This window comes from Palaemon carinicauda, chromosome 2 (assembly GCF_036898095.1).
Source record: "Palaemon carinicauda isolate YSFRI2023 chromosome 2, ASM3689809v2, whole genome shotgun sequence".
Lineage (NCBI taxonomy): Eukaryota > Metazoa > Arthropoda > Malacostraca > Decapoda > Palaemonidae > Palaemon > Palaemon carinicauda.
In genome coordinates, this window is record NC_090726.1 from 185,673,158 (window position 1) to 185,680,657 (window position 7,500).

The following is a 7,500-nucleotide window of genomic DNA, read 5'->3' on the forward strand; positions in this document are numbered from 1 at the left end:
TTAACAACAATTACCGTCAAGAAATTTACGGATTGTTTACAAGACGTTAAATAGGACAACGCTATTTTTAAAATTAGACGAAACTGATAATCTTTAGATCTGCGTAAAACGTATAATCTGGAAGCTTTTTGAACGTTATAGTGGCTGTCTGAACAAAGATCTGGCAGAAATCTTAGCCTTTTGAAGACATTTCAAACGGGAGTAACAATGCCTACTAGTATTGGAGTAATATTTCATAATCCTGCACCTGTTTACTTCGCTAGAAAAAAAAAAAAAAAAAAAAAAAAAAAAAAAAAAAGGGGGGGGGGGTTTAATCTTTACATTATTGCCTGGCTTAGCCACAGCAACGTCTTTCAACGATTTGTTTTTTATACAAGATGCTAAACTAAGTAAGAATTTATATAATTCCTTTATTGTTCTATTAAATTAACAGGATTGTCACTCGAGAATCAATTAACCGCAAGGTTCTCGAGGCAGTAAAATAACTCTCCACAGATATCTAACATCTTGAATAGATAATAATAACAGCAGACACCCAGAAAATACTAAATACTTTAATAATAATTGAAGGAAGGTTTAAAAGAGTATTCTACACAAACATAAAAACCCAGTAAAGAACCCTTGACTACTGAAGGCTCTTAGAACCACAATACCTTACATATCCTCGAAAGACAAATCAGTAGCCCATGCAGTATCTCAAGTGGGATATCTTACAATAATCATTTGATATTATAATAATAAAGACGATTTCTATACAGGGGTGGGGGTAAGCAAAGTGTGAAGCTGGTACAGTTGGCGTCATTAATTCTGGTACACTTCATGGGAAGCAAAGGAGACGTCAGTGTACCGGAATTAATGAAGCCAACTGTACAACATCTATGGAAGGGCAGTACAGATTATGGAGGGGCGGAAGGGGGCGGGGGAGGGGGGGGGAGTTTAGGGATTTCCACAAAGGGTAGGGGATGGGGGGGGGGGAGAGGAGTGACCATAAAAGGCATGCGCTAAAATTCTCTTACTTGGCAGTCCGTAATCTTGATTACGTCTTAAGGGATCACCTCGACGATCTGATTGGCTGAGCGAAGGGTAGTTAGGCCCTGATTGGTTGACGGGAGGAAAGTTGGGCCCTGCGAATAGGAATGCATGTGCCAATCACTCTAGGAATTGGTCCCGTTTACTGGATTCAAGTTTTTATTTTTTTTTTTTAATTTCTTTACCTTGTTTTCTGTTTTTGTTTCATAACAGCATTGCATTAAACAGATAAGATGATAGTTTCTTTTAACAGATATTTATGGAATACAGTATATATTTATTTTGACATCGTTTACTATATAATGAAAAAAAGATATTAAAACACTTCTTACATATTTAGAAATCTAAGAAATATAAGAATTATATACAACAGACAAATTAACAAAATAATTATGTAAACTCAGCAAACATCCAGAAATGTATGCACATGTACATGACATGTTTACATACACTGTTTAAAAAGTAGTGAAAAATAAAATATTTTATTTAATTTTTTTTTTTCATATTTGTTATGAAAAGAGACACTCTAGTAATTATATACCAGCTTTTAGGGAACAAACGCCGTAAAAAAAACAACCATTTTACGTGACTAAAGTACAACAAAATTATCCAAAAAATATCTAACCAGTAGATAGAAGAGAGCGACGATTAGCTTGAAGAAGAACTCAAAAAAGCAATACAAGAACAGAGAAGATATAATCATAAAATTTTACAGTCCTGGTCTGCAGGCGATGACTTGTTAGAGAACGAAAAAAAAAAAATAACAGAAATAGAAAAAAGAATCCGAAATGAAAGAAGACATCAAAAGAAATGGCCCTTGTCAAATAGATACGGGAGATATTTAAATAGATACCCGATGGAAGCTATTGAAAATAATCACTAGAAAACAGTGACAACGCCTTATCACAAATATCCTAAGTCCTCTTCTAGAAAACTAGTCGTGAAAAACATGAAAGGACTGCATGATCTATTAAAATTTCTTACAAAACAAGTAGGATACAGTTTTAAACGAATCAATAAATGTAACTAAATGAAATCAGTTCTGAAGTGAGAAAATTCATAAAAATAATATATAAAATAGAATGAATGAGACATTCTCCTTGCATGTATATAAGAAGATGAAACAGTCGTGCAAGGAATTTCGTTCAAGAACAGCTAACTTATTAGATTTCAAAGATCAGGCCAAAGATTGCACCCCTCTACTGTAAAGCTACACATAAAAAAAATGGAGGGGGGGGGGGTCATAAGATGGTAATATCAGATATTACTAGATGTATTAGGAGGAGAACAAGAAGAGGGATGAATTATAATGATGAAACCTGACATTAGTAACGAAGCCTTCTATGAACACCAATGAAATACTAAGAATAGAAGATTAGAAACAATGAGAATAATGGAAAAAAGAAGAACACGGAAACCGCTTATATCATAATATATTGAAAGTGCAAAGGGAAGATAAAAGTATTACAAAAAGTACAAGAACATGACAAAAAAAAAAAAGAAAAAAGAAAGAGAAAGAGAAAGGTAATATTACAAGTAGGAGCAATATAGACTCCATTTGATATAGCAGTTTGAAATCCTATCAGATCTAAAGTATTAATTAAACCTTTAGAGTTGCAAACTTTAGGTGACGGAATGGCATTAATACATCACTGATTATATACACAAGTAATAAAATACCTTCAAGCATAAACATAAGCACAACGTTAAAAGCAACATTAAAATTCTAAGCACATAACAGAAATTACAATAAGGAAACTCAAAACTAGAAGGAATAGTAAAGAAGAAAGGTTGAGATTAATACCAAATGCGACAGTCAGTCAGAAGAATGCAAGACAGCTATTGGATTTTTTATGAACAGATACTAATACAATTACTATGATACAAAATATAACACGAAATCTGGGAAAAACTACGGGTACACCAAAATCACATAGCTCCAATGACAGTGTAGAATCGAGAAGACATTTCATAGAATCTGTCATTTCTAGATAGATTAGCATCTTTCATCTTTTCGAGGATGAACACATTGAGACTAACATGTAAATTTCGGATCCTTTCCCAAAAGCGACGAGGTTCAAACGAATTTCTATACCATGTGGATTTTCTTTCCAATGATCATTTTTTCTTGCTCACATTTACAGAATTATTTTGCATACATAAATTTACAATTATTTCAATGTTAGTCAGGTTCCTTTAACAGGGGATGGTCCGAGAAAAAGGTTACCGCCAAATTCATACTTAACAGCCCATCAGCAGAGACTACAGTCCTCTTTCATACATTATACCATGTACAGTTGGACACAGGCCTTACTGGCATACCTCACCCCGAAGAAGTGCACCGTCACACGCTTAATGCGGGAGTACCCAAATAAGGAGAGATGTCAGGGGAACTCGCCGTGCAGTTTTGGTATGACAGGGGTGCACTGTACTTCTACCTCACAAACACTCAAAAAAGCTTCCTTGGTAACAAGGCTCATCCTCACTCGAACCTCTTTTACACCACTTACTCAGCACTTTCTAAATTTGCTTTCACTCTTCCCCCGCATACACTCTTCAATCATGAACTATTATCACCAATATATCGTCCTAATTTTTTTTAAATGGATAAATCATATCAAAAGACCCACTTCAATTTTCACGAACGCCAATCTTTTCACTTCTTAAGTTCGCATCCGACCTCAGCACTTCATTTCCAATTATAACTCGCAATGACCCTGAAAGTTATCATTCCGGAGGTCTGGTGTCTAAAATTAAAATTAGTATGGTCTTATATATATATATATATATATATATATATATATATATATATATATATACACACACACACGCACACAAACACACACACACACACACACATATATATATATATATATATATATATATATAAAATACATTTTATATATATATATATACACATATATATACACACATAAATATACGGATGTAAGATAGACGTAACAAATTAAAAAAAAAATGTTCTCCTATTTTCTCTCTTTTCCAACTTTCTCAGAAGCAACCAAACTTCAAGTTGGATCTTCTGAAGCTTCACAAGACTGGTTTACAAATAAGAAAAAAAAGTACATTTAATTTTATCATTACTCGAGATTTCTGGTTTTTACCATAGAGAAGGAAAAACGTTACACGTTAAGAAAAATGCGAATTAATCTAAGAGTTAACCTGGAATCCGAGATTCTTCATTTTTATTAAGAAGAAAATGATCAAAATTATAAATGCAAGAGTGGAAACATTTCGCCCTCAGGTTAACTAATTTTGCAACTGACATAATAGTTTACTTTAGTCAGACGGATCAAGACAAATGGTCACATAATAAGAACTGAAACATTAAAACATATTAAACTAATAAAATATACTTCGATTTGATCAGAAATTTCGGCGATAGAATGTATGACGTATGTAGTTTTAATTTTGATTTTGACAAGTGCTGGCATAAAAAGAAAACATTCCCTTGTATCTAAAAACAAAAAAAGGATGTATGAGGAAAAAAATAAAATTCGTGGAAGTTCATAAGTACGGAAAAAAATATGCAAAGAACTGCAAGATGTAGTTCGGGTATTATTTTTTTTACTTATATATATATATATATATATATATATATATATATATATATATATTATACATTGCTTTTATATAAATATATCAGTAATTTGGTTATTAAACATTTTTTTCATTATATATTTTTTATATGTATGTATGTATACTGTATATAATTTTATATATCATTAATTCCGAGTCTCCAATGTTTTTCTATTATATATTTATAATATATTTATATATACACATCACTTTTGTATAAATACATACTTATACATGTATATATATAAATATATATATATATATATATATATATATATATATATATATATATACATACCTATATATATACATATATATATATATATACATATATATATATATATATATATATATATATATATATATATATATATATAAATGAGTAAATATACTTGTATAAATGCAATGATAAGCAGCCCCCCCCCCCCAAAAAAAAAAAAAAAACACCCCGCTAACAGCAACAATAAATCTTCACGCACAAGATTATAATTTCTATGAACCAAAAAAGCAAAAAAAGAAAACATTGCACCGTTAACAGAGCAATGTAGAGCATCCTAGTTTCCCAGCTATAAGGTCAGTGGCCAGCCGGCGGATCCCGCCATGGGAGCATTTGGAAAGGTCACTGGTTGGGGGGAAAAATTCTCTCTAATACTTGCCTAAGATTCGGCTAAGCTATTTTCTTTACCTGTGGCGTTGTTACACATGTACGTCTGCTCTTGATTCAAACATCTGCCTCGTATATTGCCTTTAATGCATCGAAAATGCTAATTAAAAAAAAAAAATTATTTGAGGAACCGACGTTTTAATTTTCCTTCATTTGGGATCTGCGAATTGTCAACAGAAAGACACACACACACACACACACACACATATATATATATATATATATATATATATATATATATATATATATATATATATATATGCACACACACAGACATATATATATATATATATATATATATATATATATATATATATTTATATACGCACACATTCCGGTCGCCCTTTTGCATAATTTCCGGTCTGAAATATATCAAAAACGTCCTCTCTCTCTCTCTCTCTCTCTCTCTCTCTCTCTCTCTCTCTCTCTCTCTCTCTCTCTCTCTCTCTCTCTCTCTCTCAACGTCAGACATCTTGTCTACTCTCCCTCCTCCTTGGCCACCCTTAATTGGCTATTTCTCTCCCGTAAATCAACATGCAAAGACCATAAAAAACCCCTTCCATTAGCAAAACGATTTGAAGTTCCACGGTAGGGGCAGTGTGCGGGGGGGGGGGGGGTGTTGAGGGAGAGTCGCCAGCTCATCTCACCGCGATTAATTCCAATAAAACAATTCGGACGTATAATCTCATGGATGGGGAAGCTACACATACAATGATGAATTTATGCATGAAATACACACACGCCCGGAATCGTAATCGAAATAATCTCGTTATATAAATACTTTTTCCTTGGGACTGATTCTGCCAGCGGAGTTTCCTCGCCATTTTTAGAGCAGATGCAATCTAACCAGCTGTACACAGAGAAGATGAAGAATAAGAATAGGGAGAAGGAGATGAAGATTAAAATATAATGAAAATACGAGAAGAGGAAATTGAGAAACAAAGGGGAAAGAAAAGGCGTAGATTGGTAGAACAGCGTCGACTTCAAAAAGTTGTATGATAGTCTCTCAAAGACCCGGGGGGAAAAAAAGGTGAAATTGATAGAAAACAATGATGATCGGGATACTTGAGACAGCAAGTGACCAGAATACCTCCATGCATAATGAGATAGAGTAGAGGGGGAGGGGGGATAGGTTGGATCCCACCAGGCAAAACGGATCACTGTGAAACTTGATGTTGAGATCCCAGAATGGGCTAATTTTTTCCTTGATTTGGCGAAGCCTAAAAACTTGCTGCAAGAAGTGAATCTGTGTAGGTGTTTGTGTGTTTGTAAGACTTACGATTCAACGTAAAACCTTACTGTAAGAAAATTAGTCTCTATGTGCAAGGTGTTTGTGTAGGTTAGACTTACGACTCTACGTAAAATCTTACAATAAGAATTGAATATGTTTGCAGGTGTTGGTGTAAGTAAGAATTATGATTTAACGTAATATCTTACCGTAAGAAATGAATATCCGTCTGTAGGTGTTTTTGTGAGACTTGCGATTCAACGTAAAACGTTACTCCAAGAAAGGAATCTGTGTGTACGATTCAATGTAAAACATTACTGTAAGAAATTAATCTTTGTGCGTGTGTGTGTGCGCGTGTGTGTTTGTGTGTATAAGTATAAGACTTGCGATTCAATCTTCCTCGGCGGCCCTTCCTACGACTATCCACATTCCCAGAACACCGAATGATTAAGCCGTACGTAAATCTCGATATGATTTTTTACGGGAGCGATGACAACGGCGTAAAATTTCATCGCGAACAAATCTATCACTGTTGACGCAGATTGTATACCCGAAGATGCAAATGTATTAGTGTGTAAATACTGCGGTTATTTCATCCGGGCACTTTTGTAGCGCAAACATCTTGTACATACAGGTAATACCGACTTTCTTCCGAGGGCAAACAAAGCGCTGATATGCGAATAAGTTTAACTCTCGAGACGAACAATTACTAAAATACATACGAGTGTATATGGATTGCATGTTCCAAAGGGATGGCAAAGGCCTTGGCCATTTTTCCTTCAAAACTTCATCCAGAGATAGACGCTTACATACATAAAGATTTCTTCAATGTAAATTTAGCGGGATACCTCACGGCTCTCGGATATCGAAAAAAAAAAAAAACTATATTTTTGTAAATGCACTCACAACATATATAGAGTATATATGTATATATATATATTATATATATATATATATATATATATATATGTGTGTGTGTGTG

General features: G+C 33.7%; 1 pseudogene; it reads right to left on the reverse strand.

Annotated features, from left to right (window-relative positions):
* LOC137621561 (uncharacterized) overlaps positions 1-7,500 on the reverse strand; it is a 364,107-nt pseudogene that overhangs the window by 297,332 nt on the left and 59,275 nt on the right.